At 40.6% G+C, this 21,801-nt stretch overlaps 1 pseudogene; it reads left to right on the forward strand.

The window, feature by feature from the left end:
- Positions 1 to 2,572: 2,572 nt before the first annotated feature.
- On the forward strand, positions 2,573 to 18,874 carry LOC115673798 ((3S,6E)-nerolidol synthase 1-like; annotated as a pseudogene).
- Positions 18,875 to 21,801: the final 2,927 nt, after the last annotated feature.

Below are 21,801 nucleotides of genomic sequence, written 5' to 3' on the forward strand. Positions count from 1 at the left end.
CCATGATAAGTTGCAACATGTGTAGAAAAGTTTAATATTATTTCAGACATATTACATCGGCAAATGATTTTACTTTTACACGTGCAGAACATCATAAATGTATGAAGATATTAAAATTTAAAGTGAAGTATAGCACGTGTTCATGTAAACTATATAAAGTGAGAACATGACAAGCGTATATGTTGCCTTGTGAACAGAACACTAGAAAATTAACCTTTTTTTAGCTAAACACTAAAAGATCAACTTGAAACTATCTTATGTACACCTATGAATTTTAAGAAGTTAAAACACTAAACTTTTTATGAAGTTTAAGTATCCAACTTTGTTGGGTCAAAATGTTGGAAGGCTTTAATATAGAAAAATATAGCATATACTATCGGTGTAAAGAAAATTTCCACATTCACCCCATTCACCCTCGATTTGAGGATTACAATGATGCTCTCTCTCTCAAATGAATGGCGTATGGGACTATTTGCGTAAAACATTTTTTTTTACACTAACGGTGTATGCTATAATTATGTTTAAGTATTTATGACATTTTCCATTGGTTTATGACAAATTGTTGTAAGAATTGTAAAAATTTGTTTTACATTATAAATATTTACGGTGTTTTGAACTTCGTAAGCCTTTGAAGAACATAATTTTTTTAGAAATTAGAATAATTAAATATCTACTGCGTTTCTTCATTTGTTAAGCAGTGTTTATTTAACTTGAGTGGACAAAATGAAGTTTCTATAGTATAATTCTACTGTGCAAAATACCTTCAAAGCGCACGTTCACATTGCAAAATTCCTTTAAATCGTCATATGCTTATTCTTTCTAAAAGTCAGGTTAAATTAAATGTTGAGCCCTAAGCTTAAATCCGACTGTCGAAATGGCCAAAGCTTATAAACATAGAAGCAAATGCACTTCCAAGTATAGGAATATAGAAAAATTTTAAGTAAACATCTTGCCCTTTTTTTTTTCTACACAATCTACATCCGAATCAATGGAGATGAAAGGGGGTTGCGAACGACAAAATTAAAAACTGTGTCCCATATGGAATTCAAATAAATTTCTCGATAAATTAGTGGTAAGAAAACGTTAACGTTCACGAGATATCTCCTTTAAATTTGGCAATGTTTTTGGCTTGTAGTTGTTGCGGGATCAACGCAAATAATTGCTTGAATTGATTTTCCGTTCCGCGTGAACTTAATGGATGCTTCCCTATGGGGTGAAGTCCATATCATTACGTTCCAAAAGCTCTTATTGTAATAACTTAGGGTCCCTTTCAAGAAAATATAAGTTCAGCGTAGTTCCGATATTTCCGTCCATCAGATGTTGTAAATCAAAGTAAGGTATCGAATTATTTTCTCTTCTAATGATATGCACAAATATTTACATAGCTGGCCATACTTTCGTTCATATGATAGTTTTTTTTAGTAGTATCTTGATTAGTGGATCACAACCATGGATGGACATCGCTTGTGTCACATCCTAAATCCGCATCTAGAATTTAGGGAATGATCGGTCATCTCTTATAACATAAAGGATGAAACCTTTAGCCAAAACCATTTTACTAAAACATATTGACTAAATAAAACCTTCCATTGAATCAAATTATAAAAAAAATACTGTGTATCATGAATTAACCAAAACTATACAATCATAAACCCTGATCTAATAAACTTGTTCAATTAGTCTAAAATAAAGTCCCATACCACCCAATAATCACTTTTCACGTCCATTCGATAAATCTCCTCGTGTTTAGAATCTTGAATGGTAAATAAATGAGTGAGCAAAACCATGGCTCAGTAAGTAACAATCACCACTCCTATTGAATTAAGCCATGAACAAAGCTACCAATAAAAATTGTTATGCACCATGAAAGTGACTCCAACACAAACTTTCAAATCCATGAGTCATACAACATGCATCATCACGTCAATCATGTATCTTAGCCAGCCATATATTAAACTCTACAATCACACTTGGCCAGGTGACATGACCCAAAAATCATATTGGCTATGATTAACCTTGAAAATCACATTGGCCGTGATTAAGCCTCGAAACAGTAATAATCTATGCAAATGTATCTTGTGTCTCATCAACATCACGGCCGAATCATGCAGCAGGGGTGACAGAGAAGGCTAACAATTTGGTACTTCGGTCCTTTCGAAAATTCCAAGAATCACTCGGCAGTTTTTGTTGAGTAATCTCAACATCGTAAGTGCATTGGGACCATGCCAGCTTGCAGGTTGCACAGCAGATTTTATACACACAGCAGAATGTCTGAAGTAGACTGGTACTCTATAACAGTAAAAAATATGCCTTTTGAGTCTTTTGTGGAAGAAAGACTTTGGCACAGCAGATTCCATACACACAGCTCGATTAGCATCCCTCAATTTTACTTTATGCAACAGGACTGAATAGCACGTATCAAACAAACATGTGAAAGGTCTAGGGTCGCTTTCTGTTTTATAGAACTTTCATATTCATTTGGTCTGCTCTTCATGTCATTTGGTGAGCCTTCACATCACGTGATGACAGTGGGAGAGGATCGGCCCATAAAATTTGCAGCAGAACTTGAACGATGTCCCCATACCGCAAGAACTTAACGACAAACAAAACGTTATTCACATTTGGCAAAAGTAAAAATTTTCAGTTAGTACTAGAAATTTAGGGACGCCAAAAGGTGGGTCCAGCTTGGAATCATGTGAACATAAAAAGTGCCTCCTCTTGTTTAGACTCTTTAAAAGTAGTTATGGCTTGTAATGGCTTCTTAAATTGTATTTATTTAGAAACACTTTGAGATCCATCAAATCTTTTATTGATTACTTTTATCATTGATTTATTGTAATCGATTAATTTTTTTTTATAATTAAAAAAGGTGGGAAGGAGCGACCAGTGTCGGTGACCCTTTGGTTAGAGAGTTACCATAAGAGTTTTATTTTTGCGATTGAAATATTCTGTTTGAACCGTAACTATTGTTTAATTTTAAGGTAACCGATCAACTGTTGTGGAAGCCATGCGATCAAACAATAAAATAGATAGAACAAGAAAATAAATCGAACATCAGATTTACATGGTTTGGTCGTAGTGATTTACGTCCATGGGGAGAGCAGCAACGAATTCCACTATAGATCAAGCGATACAATGGATATTACAATCACACTTGAGTCACTCAAATATTCTCAGTGTTTTTCAAGCCTCAATTACATTCAATAACGCAAGTAGTGTTTAACCCCATAATTCCTCATAAAATAATCTTTCAATCTTATAAATGAATTATATACAAATTCTTACCACAAGAATTTAATTGGCTTCAAAAACAAAAAGCTCTCAGAGTGTAATTTACAAGCAGAAACTCCTCTTTAATGATCTTCACAAATAACATCCCTTTATTATTTATAGGCAATAAATGGATCCAAATTAGGAAACCCCATTTTAGGAAACCTTCTTTAATTAGGAAACCTTTTTCCAACTAGAAAACCATTTAATTAGAAAACCTATTCAAAATATGAAATATATTTGAATTAGGAAACTTTCCTTGGATAAAATTTTCCTTTTCAGGCTCAAAATCGAGACATAATTTAACAATCTCCACCTTGGCTCGATGTTTGAGCCAAGTCATAATCGCTTTGAAAAAATTTGAACTTCACTACTTCTCTCCCACAGCCCTTAATGGGCTCAATCACCACAGACGTCTTCCAAGTCCAAGCCTTGCTTGAACTTCACTAAAGCGTGGACCTCATCAGAACACCAGCTTCACATGCACCTTTAACTGCTCTACATAGATTTTCCAACACAATCTTCTTAATCGTAAATAAAGCAAAACTATTGTTGAATCAATATCTGTCAGGAGATCGAATATGCACCTTATCAATATTAGCAGTTACAACAACTGTTGGCTCAATAGACTCCACCTCGCTACAAGTACTATCTGTGTCGATTACTTCGCTAGTACCCACTACCTCAGAAGTTTCTGGTTGCAACTTCATCTCAAGCTGAACACCGTTCAGATCCTTATAAACACTGCCAATAACACTCCTAACCAGATCTGTGCTGGAAGTGGCAAACTAAGAGCGAAGAATTGTTCAATCTGTGCACCAGAAGGTGTGACATCCTGAAAAATAGTCCATTTGGGATTTATAAAATACTGAGTTTTATGAATGTGCTCGTAGTTAGTTCTCGCCCGGAACTGATCATTCCTGGGATGCTAACCATAAGGGAAAGGCAAATCGGGGAGTTAAATTCGTACCACTAAAGAAAATTCGATCGTGGATTGACTTTCGACCATTAAATCGTCGAGGTGATATTTTGAGCCACTGTTGGCCGATCTAAGGATAGTCAGGGGTCAGTTCGCCACTGTCACAGTAGTGGATCGCGGGTGATACCGCTGGACCACGAAATGAATTGACGAACGATCCTGAACCTATACCAAACGATCGTGCCCCACGGATCTAGTAATTGATCCTCGCGATTTTATTGACAACCGAAGTCGTGACGGTCTGAATAAATTGCACGTGACTCAATTTAGTGTCAGTCACGGGTCGAATAAGGGAATGTCCCCAACAAGCCGCCCGTTAGTTTGAGAAACGCTCGAGTTACGTTTAATAGAATTGAATTATTTAATTCAGCCCAAATCGGACACCGGAAAATTTGGAAGTCACAACTGGACGTTAGGACGACGTTGCGGATGTAACGTGCAATTTTTGTTGCGCCCGAATCCTTCAGAAAACTTGATTTTGATGAGAAACGGAGAATCGGACCATTTTACCCTTGAGATTTATCAAAGGGCATGTTTTAAAGGGCAAGGGTATTTTGGTAAATTACCAAAAAAGTGGTCAAAATTAGATAATTAGCCCTTGACCCCCTTTCTCTCTCTCCTCTCTCTCTTCTTTCTCCCCTCTCCATCGTGAAATCCCTTCCCCCTTTTTGCCGTGAAGCCCCCCCTCCGATCTCTCTTTCTCTCTCGCCGGACGCCTCACCGGCCACCGCCCAAGCCGCGCCGTCGCCACCCAAGCCGATCGCCGCCACCCGGGAGCCATACGTCGTCGCCGCCGTTCCCGATTAAGAGCCGCCGCTTTCCGTTCTAGCCGCGATAGTCTAGAACGCGGGTAAGTCACGCTCTAAATCCAATTTAGGACTTCGGGTATCGACGGGCGATTTTGGACGAAATCAGGTAAAAGTTAGGTGCGGAATGGCATGAATTAGGAGTGGAAATTTTGTGGCGGGCCTTAGGATTTAATTCGGGCAATATTTATTGGAAATTCGAAAATAACAGTGGCAGTGATCTACTGTTCATGGGGCCGTGATGGGCCGATCGGGACGCGAGTTGGATTTTTAGAACCGAGAATTTATGGTGAAAAAGTCCCGTGAAGGACCGGAATCGATTTGGCGTCGTTTGGTGGGAGAAAAATAATGATTTCTGTGTTTTACGTGCGTTTAAAAATAATTAAATTGTGGTGGTGAAATTAAATGTGTGATTGTAGGATTGGTTGAGTTAATTATGTTTGTTGGGTGCACGCTTGGGCCAGATTATCTTAATTATTAAAATTGGCCGTGCTGAATGCTGAGTGAGCATGGTTTGTGTATAATTGTGGCGTGCACGGGTCACGTGTGATTGACCAGTTATGTGGCAAGTGATTATTGCACGTGTGAAAGCATGAAAAATAGTACGTGGTACGGTATGTGAAATCATGGAAATTGTGCCGTCCTGAGGCGTGTACGTTTACGCGGGACGATGCTCGGTATTACCGAAAGACTGCCAGCCTGAGGCGTGTACTTTAACGCGGGTTGCATAGTAGGTGGTAGGTGTTGAGCCTGAGGCGTGTACTTTAACGCGGGTTGCATAGTAGGTGATAGGTGTTGAGCCTGAGGCGTGTACGTTTACGCGGGCAAGAAACATGGCCTGAGGCGTGTACGTTTACGCGAGCCTGGAAGTGTTGTGGAAAGAGGTCGCAGTGTACCTGAGGCGTGTACGTGTACGCGGGTCACTAGCGATGAATGTGAATGGGATATGATGAGAACGAGGTCGCAGTGTACATGAGGCGTGTACGTGTACGCGGGTCACTGGCGAGGAATGTGAATGAGACATGATGAGAACGGAATGAGTGCATGACATGAAAATTTGTGCATGCTTGCGATTGTGTTGATGTGCCTGCTATGTGATTATGTGGTGTAGGTGAGTGATTGTGTTTTGTGAAATTGTCTGGAGGTATGTGGTAGCCTAGGTGGGATTTATGGGTGAATTTGCTGATAAGTGTTCTCATGGTTGTTTCAACCAACATTTCAGAACCCCGACCTGAGCCATGAACCCGCCGCCACCACCAGAACGTTTTGGAGTACCTGTGCACACCGAGCTAGAAGTCTTAGAGTTTTCGATGGGTGATGGTATGAGCTGGATTAAGCACACTACTAACGTTTTCGTAGACGTAGGTTTACCCCTTTGGGAGGAACAGAAGTACACCGCCTGGTTCTTCCGGGATGCTGACAGGGCTGAGTTCGGGCCCGTTAGAGGATTCGATGTTCCGTTTGATTTAGTTGGGGATTGGGACCCGACTGCTGTGCCCCCGATTGATGGAGAGTTGACCAGTACGGAAGTTAGCGTAGCGCAGTCTGGGATGCATCCAGCACCAGCCGCTCAGGGATCTTCGGAGGCTGAGTATGAGCCCGAGCCCGAAGCATCGCAAGCTAAGGATGACTCGGTGGACATAGATTTGGAACCAATCCCCAAGGAGGAACCAGAGGAGGAGGAACCAGATGAGGAGGAACCCGAAGAGGTGGAGCCCGAGGTAGAGCCTGAGGTCGAGTCTGAGGAGTCGGATGAGCCGGCAGGAGACCCGGAGTATATACTCCAGTTTGAGGAATATATGGATCCCAATTATGTGCCGGAGTATAATTTCTTCGATTTTCTGGCTGAGGAGTATCATAACGCAGCTCCAACTGAGTCGGGCCACATCAATCACCCGATTGTGATCGAAGCAGAACCGGAGTCCTCAGAGGAGCAAACTGTTCAAGGGAGTTCAGATTCAGATGGTGATGAATCAGACTCGGAGTGGACGCCGAGTAAGGGCCGTAGGGATTAGTACATGGGTCTAATCAGAGTTTTTGAGGTGTACCATTTTTGGAAGTTAGGACGCCAGGTCATCTAGTCCTTTTGTTATCGGAGGTGGACAGTACGGTGTGCACTTGTATATTAAGATTGTAATTGTGAATATTCTATAAGTTGGTAATGAAAAGAAATATGTGCATTCTCCCTGAATATTCTTCCCAGCTTTAATTGTCCGGGTTAATTGTTAGTATCCGCTGTGGTTGTAAATCTCTGATGGCGATTTGAGGTCGGCGACAATCCTGGGATGTCGCATAAATCGACCAGTGACGGATGTCGCGAGCTCGATTGGGGTTCGGGGCGTGACAGAAGGAGATTCACCAAATTAATAAGTGACTAACTAATTAATTACTTACCCACAAGTATGCTCAATTGAAGGACAATAGATGACCAACATCCAATAAAGGATGGACTTTTAGCCGTTGTCCCTAATTCAAGTCAATCAATGCAAAAATCACAGATTGAGTTATGACTTAAACAAGTTTCACCAAAAAAGGCAAAAGGACACTATAAGTGGCATAAGTTGTGTACGGAGATCACTTTTGTGCTAAATCAGAGGAAAAGAGATTACTTTAGTGATTTCGGCCAAAATTTCGGCCAAAAAAAGAGCCACGTCAGATTTCCAACGAGCCACGTCAGATTTCCGGCGAGCCATGTCAGTATCGAAAATTAATAGAAAAAAGAGCCACGTTAGATTTCCGGCGACCATGTCAGCATTGGCACTAAAGTGATCGTTTTTCAAAAAGGTTGACACCAAAGTGATCCGAAAAAAAGTTATGGCTCCAAAGTGATCTCTGTACACAACTTATGGCACTTATAGTGTCATTTTCCCATGGACTCTAGATTTCCTTTTTCTCTAACTGAATAATTTGTTTCATAAATATGAGTATATTATCATGTACTCTTGATATAGATTTTCCTCATGCGTTTCCTATATTTCAGGTGGTGGAAAGAGTTGGGATTGGGAGAGGAGATGAAGTTTATTAGAGACCAGCCACTAAAATGGTACATGTGGTCCATGGCAATTCTCACAGATCCAAGCTTGCCTGAACTTAGGGTTGAGTTCATTATGCCCATCTCTCTCATGTACATTATCGATAACATATTTGATGTCCATGGCATGGTCCATGAGCTGATTCTCTTAACTAAATTCATTAGAAGGTATACAGTTGTAGACACCCCATCTTACCTATTATGTTGCAACTATTACATTAACAAAAAAAATCTGCATTAGACATTTATGTTATGCTACCAATTTAAATCTTGTAATTTTTTTTTCCTCAGACGGGACAATGCGTGTGCTGAGTAGCTCCCACAGTACATGAAAATATGTTTCAAGGTTCTCAGTGATATTACAAATGATTTTGGCAACATCATCTTTAATGTCACACCCCAAAAACAACTAGAAAAGGGGGATGACACGGCCATCCTTCCACACGAAGGACGCAGCCACAACAATAACCAACAACCTGTTATCAACATATATATCTCAAACCACATATATATCAGATAAACCAACGGGTTGGTTACAACATCAGAGTTTCTATAATCCACCAAAAGAACATGTACATCAAGAACTCAGCCAACCCGACGAACTATCAACAACCTTACAACCAACTCCAAAAATCATACCCAAAAATCTAACTCCCAAACATCCCCGCGATAGCGCACTCGTACTAACGGCCGCTAGCCGAGGAACCTGAAAAAATTGGGAAAGAGAGGGATGAGCAACCACAGCTCAGTGAATAGTACATCTCTTCTAAGTAGATCGAGCAATCACTATGCATGTGCACAAAGCAATACCAGAACTTCAGAAGTCAAACCCAAGATTTAAAATACATATAGAATCACATAAGAGTTATTTCATTTCATCAAAACTTTGTACAAGTCACAAATACACATTTAAATCCACCATCACAATTCAAACTATCAATGGTCAAGTCCATTGATCAATCTCTATACAAACCACGTCAATGGTCCATTCCATTGACTAATCTCAAATCACACATCAATGGTCTATTCCATTGATGAATCTCATATCATATCAAACGTCAATGGTCCATTCCATCGACCAATCTATTGCTCAATATCTAACTATGGTCACGACACAAAGCCTTGTGACAAGGCTACCAAGATTCCCCCCTTGGCAAGGTCTCCACCTACAAAGCCGGTGGCTCGGCCCAGAAGGATATCCTAAACCCGGTATGCATACCCCAAAACCCCTCAATGGGTTCACAGTCATATTGAGCATCAAACAATCATCATCCAATATCAGAATTCCAATCCATAATACATTTCACAAATCAAACAAATAACTTTCTCACAATACGGCTCATCCGCCAGAAATACATTTCGTAGAGCATTTCTTGAATAATTCCCGAACTCATTTCATAAACTAGTTCATAACACAATATACAAATGTATCCTTTCATAATACATTTCCAAAAACGATTCCCAAATCATTCTCAAATACTAAAAAGTAGTAAATGCTCGATCCTAATTTATGCAGCAAAATGCTCTTTTAAGTTCAACATATATATTTATATCGAATCATAATTCTTTCGAGATATGATTTTTATAAAACCAAAGAAGAGATAGTACCACTCACCCGGAATCCCCAAATATCAAATAACCACGCTCACTCGAACCGACGATCTCGTAATCCTAACAATTAAACGAGAATCGACGTCAAAACCAAGTAAAAAAAACACTACGAAACGGCTAAACGATGCTTAAACGCTAACAAGACAACTCAAAGGCGCCCACAAATCGCTTCTCCAAAGCGATTATCCAAACCGTTCGCAACGCGGAGTTTGAACGCGAAACTTGATCGCACCATAAATTCCTCCACCGAACCCCGATTCAAGCGAGCTTATAGTCAATAGAAAGCCCACTTAGAGCACTACAAGAACCCCAACTTGGCCGTCCCAAAATCGAGCTAAAAACCGACAAAAATCGGCCTAAAAGCTGCTGGTCGCGCACTGTTCACCTTGCGCGGCCAACTTCAAAAATTCATATTAGGCAAATCACAAGTCCAAATCAAGATCCGTAAAGTCCCACGGCTCTACAACACCACAAACTATCAATTCTATAAAAATGCGCAGCTCTACGACTCAAAAATCGGACTTCGCCGCTCGAATTTCCCAAAATTCCGAATTTCATGCCCTAAATCGGAAAACTTCTCCGATCAGATGAACGAGGGGCGCGAGTGCTTACCGAACGTTGAAATACGAAGTTGATCCGAGCTGGCGAGGCTCCGATGACGTGAGCCTTTCGTTTTTCTTCTTCTTCCTTTCCTTTCCCTTTCTCTCTTTTTCTTTCTTCTCCTTTCTCTCTGTCTCGGCCGAGCCAGCTCTCGGCTTAAATGAGAAAAACAGAGTGTTACTGTAGCAACTTTTGACTTTCTGACTTTTTGATTTTTTTTTTTTTTGCAAATACCCGAATATTACATCCATCCCTCCTTAAAAGAAATTTCGTCCTCGAAATTTGTACTTACCTCAACTTTCAAACAAGTGAGGGTACTTGCATTTTGCCTCCTCCTTAAGTTCCCAAGTGGCTTCTCTCTTAGTGTGGTTCAGCCATTGTATCTTTACATAAGGAATGGTCCGCCGTCGCAACACCTGATCCTTCCTATCGACGATGCGAATAGGCTGCTCTTCATACGTCAAGTTCTCCCTTAACCTCAATGGTGTAAAGTCCAATACATGCTCAAGATTTGGCACATATTTACGTAACAAAGAGACGTGGAACACGTTATGAACACCTGACAGTGCCGGTGGCAAAGCAAGTTTGTAAGCGACTTCACCAATCTTCTCTAAGATCAAGAATGGTCCCACGTATCTTGGACTCAACTTCCCGCGCGTGTCAAATCTCATAACACCCTTCGTAGGAGAAACTTTTAGGAATACATGATCCCCCACACTAAACTCCACCTTGTGCCTTTTAAGATCTGCATAACTTTTCTGACGACTTTGAGCCGTTTTGAGACGTTCCCGAACCAACCTAACTTTCTCTTCTGACTGTTGAATGAACTCGGGACCAGTTAGTCTTTTCTCACCAACATCATCCCAACAAATAGGGCTTCTGCATTTTCGGCCATACAAAGCTTCAAAAGGTGCCATCTTAATGCTGGAATGATAGCTGTTGTTATAAGAAAATTCTGCTAAGTGTAGATGTTCATCCCAAGAACCTCCAAAGTCAATGATGTAGGATCTCAACATATCCTCTAATGTCTGGATCGTTCTCTCTGACTGCCCATCTGTTTGCGGGTGAAAAGCTGTACTCAAGTTGAGTTTAGTACCCAATGCTCCTTGTACACTCCTCCAAAAGTTAGATACAAATCTGGGATCCCTGTCGGAAACAATGCTTACTGGAACTCCATGCAGCTTCACTATCTCATTAACATATCGTTTTGCCATGTCTTCCATTGAAAGGCCAAATCGGTATGACAAAAAGTGTGCGGACTTAGTCAATCGGTCAACAATCACCCATATAGCATTCTTACCACTTGGCGTTCTCGGTAGACCAACTATAAAGTCCATGGTGATACGCTCCCACTTCCATTTAGGTATCTCTAGAGGGCGTAACTGTCCACCTGGCTTCTGGTGCTCAATTTTTACTTGCTGGCAAACTAGGCATTGGTTGACGAATTTTACAACATCCTTCTTCATATTGACCCACCAGAAGTTCTCTCTCAAGTCCCTATACATTTTAGTGCTTCCAGGATGAATTGAGAATCTAGTGCTGTGAGCTTCCTGCAATATCTCCTTTTTCAATTCTAAATCATCAGGAACACATAGACGACCACGAAACTTCAAGGACCCATCTACGTGTATACTGAAGTCTGCTTGTCCTCCAGCTTCCACGCCTTCTTTGAATTTCTGCAACTGAGGATCTTCATTCTGTTTGGTCTTAATTCTATCAATCAATGTTGGTTGCACTCGAAGATTAGCTAAACGAGCACCAAGCTGATGTACTAATACCTCCAAGTCCAACTTCCTCATGTCTTCAAGAATAGGCTTTTGAGAAGTAAGTAAACTTGCCATATTTCCAAAGGACTTACGACTCAAGGCATCCGCTACCACGTTAGCCTTTCCTGGATGATAATTAATAGACAAGTCATAATCCTTTAAAAGTTCTAGCCATCTTCTCTGCCTCATGTTTAGCTCTTTCTGGGTAAAAATATACTTCAGACTCTTGTGATCGGTAAAAACTTCACATCTTTCACCATACAAATAATGCCGCCATATTTTTAAGGCAAACACAACCGCTGCTAATTCGAGATCATGAGTGTGGTAGTTCTTCTCATGTGGTTTCAATTGTCTAGAAGGATAGGCAACAACTTTATCATCTTGCATAAGAACACAACCCAAACCTTCTTTAGACGCATCACAGTAAATTATGAAGCCAGTAGTTCCTGAAGGTAAAGTCAATATAGGGGCTGACACTAGCCGCCTCTTTAACTCTTGAAAACTGCTCTCACATTGATCCGACCATACAAATTTAACTCTCTTCTGAGTTAGGCGAGTAAGTGGACCAGCGATCTTTGAGAATCCCTCTACAAATCGCCTGTAATAGCTAGCTAGCCCAAGAAAACTTCTCACTTCTGTAACATTAGTAGGGCGATTCCACTGAACAACTGCTTCAACTTTCTTTGGATCTACTAATATGCCATCTTTCGAGATTACATGACCCAAGAATTCTATATGATCAAGCCAAAAGTCGCACTTACTAAATTTAGCATACAACTTCTTCTCATGCAAAGTCTGTAAGACAAATCTCAAGTGTTGCTCATGATCCTCCAAACTCTTCGAAAACACTAGAATGTCATCGATGAACACCACAATAAATTTATCTAGATACTCTCTGAACACCCTGTTCATCAAGTCCATGAAAGCAGCAGGCGCATTTGTTAGACCAAAAGGCATGACGAGAAATTCATAATGGCCATACCTTGTTCTGAAAGCAGTTTTAGGCACATCATCCACTTTTATCTTCAACTGATGATACCCAGAACGAAGATCGATCTTAGAAAAGACTTGAGCTCCCTGAAGTTGATCAAATAAATCATCAATCTGGGGTAAAGGATATTTGTTTTTGATCGTCACCTTATTAAGTTCTCGGTAGTCTATACAAAGCCTCATACTACCATCCTTCTTTTTCACAAATAAAACTGGAGCTCCCCAAGGTGAGACACTAGGTCTGATGAAACCTTTATCCAAAAGCTCTTGCAATTGCGTTTTCAATTCTTTCAACTCGGTAGGTGCCATTCGATATGGTGCCTTAGAGATAGGTGCCGTACCGGGCATCAATTCAATACAGAACTCAATTTCTCTATCAAGAGGCAAACCTGGTAAATCCTCGGGAAATACATTAGGAAATTCTCTGACAACCGGAACATCTTCCAACTTCGCTACAACCTTGCTTGTGTCTTTTACACAAGCCAAATAACCACTACAACCCTTTCTCAAAAGTTTCTTTGCTTGCAAAGCCGATATCAACCTTGGAAAATTGTCTTTACAACTTCCCGAAAAAGAGAATTCGGGTTGACACGGAAGTCTAAAGATCACTTTCTTTGAAAAACAATCAACAGTAGCACGGTATGTGGATAACCAATCCATCCCTATAATAATATCGAAATCTCGAACATTTAACTCCACTAGATCCACAGGCATTTCAACATTATTAATTTGGAGCGCACATCCCTTGAACACATGATCAGCAACCAAGAAATCACCAGTAGGAGTATCGATACGCAATTCATATTCAAGAGGCTCAGGCAACACATCAAGCTTCTTTGCAAATTCAGTAGAAACAAAGGAATGCGTAGCACCGGAATCAAACAACGCATAAGCACATTGCGAGGCAATAGAAATATTACCTGCAACAACTGCGTTAGATGCCGCCGCATCCTCCTTTGTCATCGCAAAAACTTTCCCACTTGTCCTTTGTCTTTGCGGGTTCTCTTGGGGCTTATCAACTGAAGGAGCATTCCTTCGCATGAAACAACGATGTGCTAGGTGTCCTCGTTGTCCACATAGATGACATGTTCTATTATCAGGTGTAGACTTCCTCTGTGTAGGACAATCACGCCGTATGTGTCCCGCTTTCTCGCATAAGAAGCACACTCCTGTTTTCCAGCGACACTCACCGCCATGATACCCTCCACATGTAGTACACAGGCTGCGAGTATTCTGGGCTCTAAACTTCCCTGGTAGGTTATTGCTTCTTCGATTAATACTGCCACCTACACGACTTCCTTGAAACTCAGTAAACTTGGGCCTCTTTTGTTGATGAACACCCTGTATGTCACGCTCTAATTTGTACCGTTCCACCTTGATCGCTCGTTCCAAGACATCCTTGTATGTGGTCAGTTCAAGAGGTGCAAGCTTAGAACGTATATTAAGCCGAAGGCCTCTTTGGAAATGTTCAGCTTTAAGTTCTTCATCATCCACATAATGTTTCGCAAACCTACTTAACTGGTTGAAGCGGCCTGCATAGTCCATCACTGTAGAGTCACCCTGAGATATGTGTATGAAGTCGTCCCTCATCTTCGCTTGGAATGACCTCGGGAAGAATTGAGTATTGAAGGCTTTTGTAAAATCTTCCCAAGAAATTGTCGTATCTTCGCCTCCCAGGGCGAGTCTAGTCCCTTCCCACCAATACTCTGCTTCGCCCTCCAAACATTGGGTGGCAAAAGTCAACCTTCCGATCATTGGGAACTCTATCGGTTCTAAAGATCCCCTCCATTCTTCTAATCCAACGTTCGGCCAATAGAGGATCCGATGTCCCATCATAAGTAGGTGGTTTGGCTTTTCTGAACTGGGCAACTGTATATTCTCTCTCACCTTCAGTCATAGCGGTTCCACTCCCATCTATATCTTTCAATTGACGATGAAAGTTAAGCACTACTTGACAAGCCTCAGATAAATTGCCTTGGATGGTAGGCTCAGGAAGATCATCACTTGCATATTGTGAGTCGGGGCTTCTTTCAAATCGATCCTCTAATCTCCTTTTTGAAGCCGGGCCTCGAGAACCTTGAGGCATATCTTTGGTATCGGGGGTAGCGACTCGCTTGCCTTTACTGTTCTTACGAAGCGAGGCAAGTGTCTCTGAGTCGGAACGCATGATAACCTGAATCCAAAGCGTAACAAAACCTTAGCACCTAGAAGATAACACGCTAAAACTATCACACAATCTCACAACGTCTCAAAAAAATCTACACCCAAATAGATCACAACTTAAGCTCTGATACCAAAAGATGTCACACCCCAAAAACAACTAGAAAAGGGGGATGACACGGCCATCCTTCCACACGAAGGACGCAGCCACAACAATAACCAACAACCTGTTATCAACATATATATATCTCAAACCACATATATATCAGATAAACCAACGGGTTGGTTACAACATCAGAGTTTCTATAATCCACCAAAAGAACATGTACATCAAGAACTCAGCCAACCCGACGAACTATCAACAACCTTACAAACAACTCCAAAAATCATACCCAAAAATCTAACTCCCAAACGTCCCCGCGATAGCGCTCTCGTACTAACGGCCGCTAGCCGAGAAACCTGAAAAGATTGGGAAAGAGAAGGATGAGCAACCACAGCTCAGTGAATAGTACATCTCTTCTAAGTAGATCGAGCAATCACTATGCATGTGTACAAAGCAATACCAGAACTTCAGAAGTCAAACCCAAGATTTAAAATACATATAGAATCACATAAGAGTTATTTCATTTCATCAAAACTTTGTACAAGTCACAAATACACATTTAAATCCACCATCACAATTCAAACTATCAATGGTCAAGTCCATTGATCAATCTCTATACAAACCACGTCAATGGTCCATTCCATTGACTAATCTCAAATCACACATCAATGGTCTATTCCATTGATGAATCTCATATCATATCAAACGTCAATGGTCCATTCCATCGACCAATCTATTGCTCAATATCTAACTATGGTCACGACACAAAGCCTTGTGACAAGGCTACCAAGATTCCCCCCTTGGCAAAGTCTCCACCTACAAAGCCGGTGGCTCGGCCCAGAAGGATATCCTAAACCCGGTATGCATACCCCAAAACCCCTCAATGGGTTCACAGTCATATTGAGCATCAAACAATCGTCATCCAATATCAGAATTCCAATCCATAATACATTTCACAAATCAAACAAATAACTTTCTCACAATACGGCTCATCCGCCAGAAATACATTTCGTAGAGCATTTCTTGAATAATTCCCGAACTCATTTCATAAACTAGTTCATAACACAATATACAAATGTATCCTTTCATAATACATTTCCAAAAACGATTCCCAAATCATTCTCAAATACTAAAAAGTAGTAAATGCTCAATCCTAATTTATGCAGCAAAATGCTCTTTTAAGTTCAACATATATATTTATATCGAATCATAATTCTTTCGAGATATGATTTTTATAAAACCAAAGAAGAGATAGTACCACTCACCCGGAATCCCCAAATATCAAATAACCACGCTCACTCGAACCGACGATCTCGTAATCTTAACAATTAAACGAGAATCGACGTCAAAACCAAGTAAAAAAAAACTACGAAACGGCTAAACGATGCTTAAACGCTAACAAGACAACTCAAAGGCGCCCACAAATCGCTTCTCCAAAGCGATTATCCAAACCGTTCGCAACGCGGAGTTTGAACGCGAAACTTGATCGCACCATAAATTCCTCCACCGAACCCCGATTCAAGCGAGCTTATAGTCAATAGAAAGCCCACTTAGAGCACTACAAGAACCCCAACTTGGCCGTCCCAAAATCGAGCTAAAAACCGACGAAAATCGGCCTAAAAGCTGCTGGTCGCGCACTGTTCACCTTGCGCGGCCAACTTCAAAAATTCATATTAGGCAAATCACAAGTCCAAATCAAGATCCGTAAAGTCCCACGGCTCTACAACACCACAAACTATCAATTCTATAAAAATGCGCAGCTCTACGACTCAAAAATCGGACTTCGCCGCTCGAATTTCCCAAAATTCCGAATTTCATGCCCTAAATCGGAAAACTTCTCCGATCAGATGAACGAGGGGCGCGAGTGCTTACCGAACGTTGAAATACGAAGTTGATCCGAGCTGGCGAGGCTCCGATGACGTGAGCCTTTCCTTTTTCTTCTTCTTCCTTTCCTTTCCCTTTCTCTCTTTTTCTTTCTTCTCCTTTCTCTCTGTCTCGGCCGAGCCAGCTCTCGGCTTAAATGAGAAAAACAGAGTGTTACTGTAGCAACTTATGACTTTCTGACTTTTTGAATTTTTTTTTTTGTCAAATACCCGAATATTACATTTAAGAAGCATGGATGGAACCCCATGAGACATATTGTATTGATATAAACTTATTATTGATAAGAAGCTCTGTCTGCAACCATCTTGCTAACTCTTATCTCAACTCTAAATGAGTGTCACTTAATTTGAGATTCACAACACTTAACCAAAAGCCAACCTTGATCATATCCTCATCCCTTTGTCCACTCTTTGGCTCACCACCCTCCAACACTGTGGTCCATTTTGAAGTTCGTGTTCACTTCTTCAAATTAAAGCCACAAAAACCAATTGACATCTTCATCATCGTTGAGCTTCAGTCGATCTTTTCTAGAATTCCTTATAATGCCATGCACGGAGATCTTACCACCCACAGGGTTAAGCTGCAAACACGCGCCCCCAACCTCCCGTACACACACACACACACACACACACACAAATCTTGGCGAGATCTAGGCGCTTCTGTCAAGATTCCCCAGTGATTCAATAAGCACACGATTTTGATTTATGATTACATTTTAGATATATCCTTGATCAGTCGCACAACATTTGATGTTGCACCGGGCGAATTTTTGCAATGCATTCCTGGTGGAATTTCAGTGGAACGCTTCTGGGAAATTGCCAAACGCAGATGATAACTTGACGAATGGGACTATCACTTCAGGTGTGCCCTTGGTGCTAGCACACTTGTTCTTTCTAATGGGCCAAAACATTGCCAACTAAAGTACAGAGTCAAAGAAAGAAGAGGTCCACTGCCAAATACAAACTTCTTAGTCGCTAAAATTCTTCGCCTTTGGGATGACCTCGGATGTGCCCAGGTAAACTAGTTAATGGTTTTGAGCCTGGCAATATTCGGGTTTTATTCTTTTTTATATTCGTGTTTTGTCGTTATTTTATTGATTTAATTATTTTATTTGGGGGATTCAATTTCCTTGAAGGATGAGAATCAAAAATGGCTACGGCGGGTCATACGTGGAGTGCTATTTGAGGGAAATTCAGGGCTCTTCGAATCAAAGTACGAGAGAGCATGTGATGGAGTTGATATCGAAATTGTGGAAGCTGCTCAACAAAGAATGCCTCTCTCCATGTCCGTTCTCTGCGCCTTTTAGCGAAGCTTGCGTGAATGCTGCTAAAATGGTTTCATTGATGTACAACTATGAAGACGATCATGGTCTTGGACTCCTACAAGACCATATGAAGTCGTTGACCTGTGATCACGGGACACTTCAGCATCATTTTTCATGTTTTCATCTTTCATGCTTGTTGGATTACTTCGGTATTGTTGGAAGCGAGTGTCGGGAGAATCGACTAACTTGTTCGATGCACTCCAAACAAAATTTCCAGGATCGTATGTTGAATCACCAGCAAACGATGAACAAATCTATTACACGTTGGTCCGAATACAATCACAAGGAAAGTATTCTTGTTCCACAGCGTTAATGCCGATTGTCTTCTCAAAGTAGATACAGAATCCTAATGTGTCGAGAGAGAGAGTTCTGAATTTTTCTCTTGTGTCAATCGTTCATCTACCGAAAAAGTTATCTTAACTTCCATTAAGAAACTCTCCTCGCACCTCTTCAAAAGGTGTCTCTCAGACACACCTCTTATTAGAGCAAATGGTGTCCCTTGGACACATACATCATGGGCGGACCGACGAAATATAACATCTCCCACTCACACATGATGGGCTTGATAATGCTCTATCAAGAACATAAGGCATTCAACATTCATCTACCTTAGAAACAATTCATACTGGCAAGAAAGCCGTGCGACCAGTGAGTACACCTGCACTTGGGAGCTTTAATTATGCACCTATTAGAGACAACATAATGGCTACAACCCCAAAAATAAATAAACAATTGATGTCTCACAGTGCCCCAGACATATTTTGTTATATCAGTCCAAGTATACCTATCCCTTAAAGGCTATACTTGACTTTTCTCAAAAACACCATGTATTTACAATTATTTCCGAAATTCATTGAAGGCGAAATAATTGGTCGACCAGTAAACACATGTGATAGATGTAAAAAAACAATAGTCTTCCTTCGCACTCATGTCTCTCTCCATTTCGGAACAATTGCTTTTCTAGACACGTCCCATAAAGCCATATCTATTCATGATCGCCGGTAACATGCTAAAGTAGCAACATTGATCTTCTATTTTGAGAACATAGTCAGAAGTAACATAGGGCACAAAGTAAGGTAAATTATAAATTACCTTAAGGACTCACACGATGAATAAATAGGGATAATTGTACTCATCTCCCTTATTGGTCAAATAAAGCACATGTAGTATGAATTACATGCTATAGTGGATTTCTCTTTCTATAAGAGCGTATGTTATTTATTAATCATATCCACTATACGAATCTTAGCCTAAACATAGTCATATGCTTCTCACGTACTCATGTTTAGCCCGAGTGCTATATCAGCTTGCTTTCCACAGCGCCCAATTTAGTACTCGCATCCGGCTACCTTCAGGCATACATGATTGTGGGACTATCATGTTCGGTCTTATCAAATAACAGACCTCATCTTGATTCCGATCAAGGCAACATTAAATCGTTTTATGTACTAAACTGCTCTTCCAGCATTTATAATACATATCGTCTCATCTCAACCCGCTTACTATAGCGTTTGAGGTGGTTGCTCGTGTAAGTGAGCCAATCATTGCCTGGTGACATACCTTTCAACAATATATGTGTGTTTGTGCTAGTCTCATAATATTGTACTAATTGATAAAACATCAATTCATTAACAAACAAGTACAATACATATACACACATAATCCAGTGATCCTCAATAATATTACATATCATAATCACATTCTACGTAATCCTAGAGACATCCTGTGGGTCAAGAACATGTCTCTTGGAACAGCCTTCATAAATGGATCAACAATCATCCTGTTGGTTGAAATATATTGCAGGACTACTTTCTTCTGCCCTATTATTTCTCTGATGAAGTTATTCTTTATGTCAATGTGCTTCGTCCTACCATGGTACTTTGGATCTTTCACATAGGCAATAGTTGCTTGACTATCGCAATATACTGTCACTGGTCTTGGGACATCAGTGACAATGGCTAAATTTTCCAAGAAACGTTTTAGCCATACTGCTTCTTGCACTGCAGCAGAACATGCAATAAATTCTGCCTCCATTGTAGATAAAGCTATGCATGTTTGTTTCTTGCTATTCCAAGAAATTGCCCCATCATTAAGCAAGAACGCATATCCAGATGTCGATTTACGTTCATCTAGGTCTCCTCCCCAATCAGCATCAGAGTATCCTAATAAGCGTAGATCACTCCCTTGATAGCAAAGTCGATAGTCCATAGTGCCTTTCAAGTATCTTAGGATCCTCTTAACTGCTTTCCAGTGTGCTGGACCAGGATTTGATTGATATCGGCTTACTAACCCCACAGCATGACATATGTCGGGTCCAGTACACATCATAGCATACATCAAACTTCCGACAGTACTAGCGTAAGGAACAGTTACCATTTCTTTCTTTTCTTCTAGAGTCTTAGGACACATTTTAGTACTCAGGCCTTCGCCTTGCATGACAGGGGTATCAATGGGATTACAGTGTTGCATATTGAAGCGTTCAAGAATCTTCATTATATAAGACTCTTGTGACATAGCAAGGAGTTTCTTTGATCGATCTCTTTCAATCTTAACTCCCAATATTTATGCAGCTTCTCCCATGTCCTTCATTTCAAAATTAGAAGACAACCATTCTTTTATGGTTATAACCAAACCGTTGTCATTTCTAGCCAACAGAATATCGTCCACATAAAGAGATAAAATCATAAATTTATTCTCGGACCGTTTGATATACACACAGTGATCCTCTTCGATCATCGTGAACCCAAAAGAAGTTATGGCTCGATGAAAACGAAAATACCACTGTCTAGATGATTGCTTAAGGCCATAAATTGAGCGATGAAGTTTGCAAACTTTACGCTCTTGACCTTCAGCAATGAAACCTATTGGTTGTTTCAGATAGATTTCTTCATCTAGTTCTCCATTGAGAAATGCTGTCTTTACATCCATTTGATGTAATTCTAGGTCCAAATGTGCAACAATGGCTAGGATAAGGCGTATGGAGGCAAACCTTACAACTGGTGAAAAAGTTTCCTCATAGTCTACACCCTCTTGTTGAATATAGCCTTTTGCCACAAGGCGAGCCTTATACTTTTCAATGGATCCATCCGTCCTTCGCTTAATCTTGAAAATCCATTTGTTTCCAATAGCCTTGCGATTGGGTGGTAGATCAACCAAGTCCCAGATGTGGTTTGTCCTCATAGACTCAATTTCGTCTTCCAAAGCTTTTCTCCATTCTTCCTTATCCGGAGATGAGAGAGCCTCTTGAATTGTTTTAGGCTCTGCATCGTCTTGTGGA

The sequence above is a fragment of the Syzygium oleosum genome, unplaced genomic scaffold (assembly GCF_021117445.2).
Source record: "Syzygium oleosum isolate NSW1041296 unplaced genomic scaffold, Sole_v2.1 Sole_v2.11, whole genome shotgun sequence".
Taxonomy (NCBI): domain Eukaryota; kingdom Viridiplantae; phylum Streptophyta; class Magnoliopsida; order Myrtales; family Myrtaceae; genus Syzygium; species Syzygium oleosum.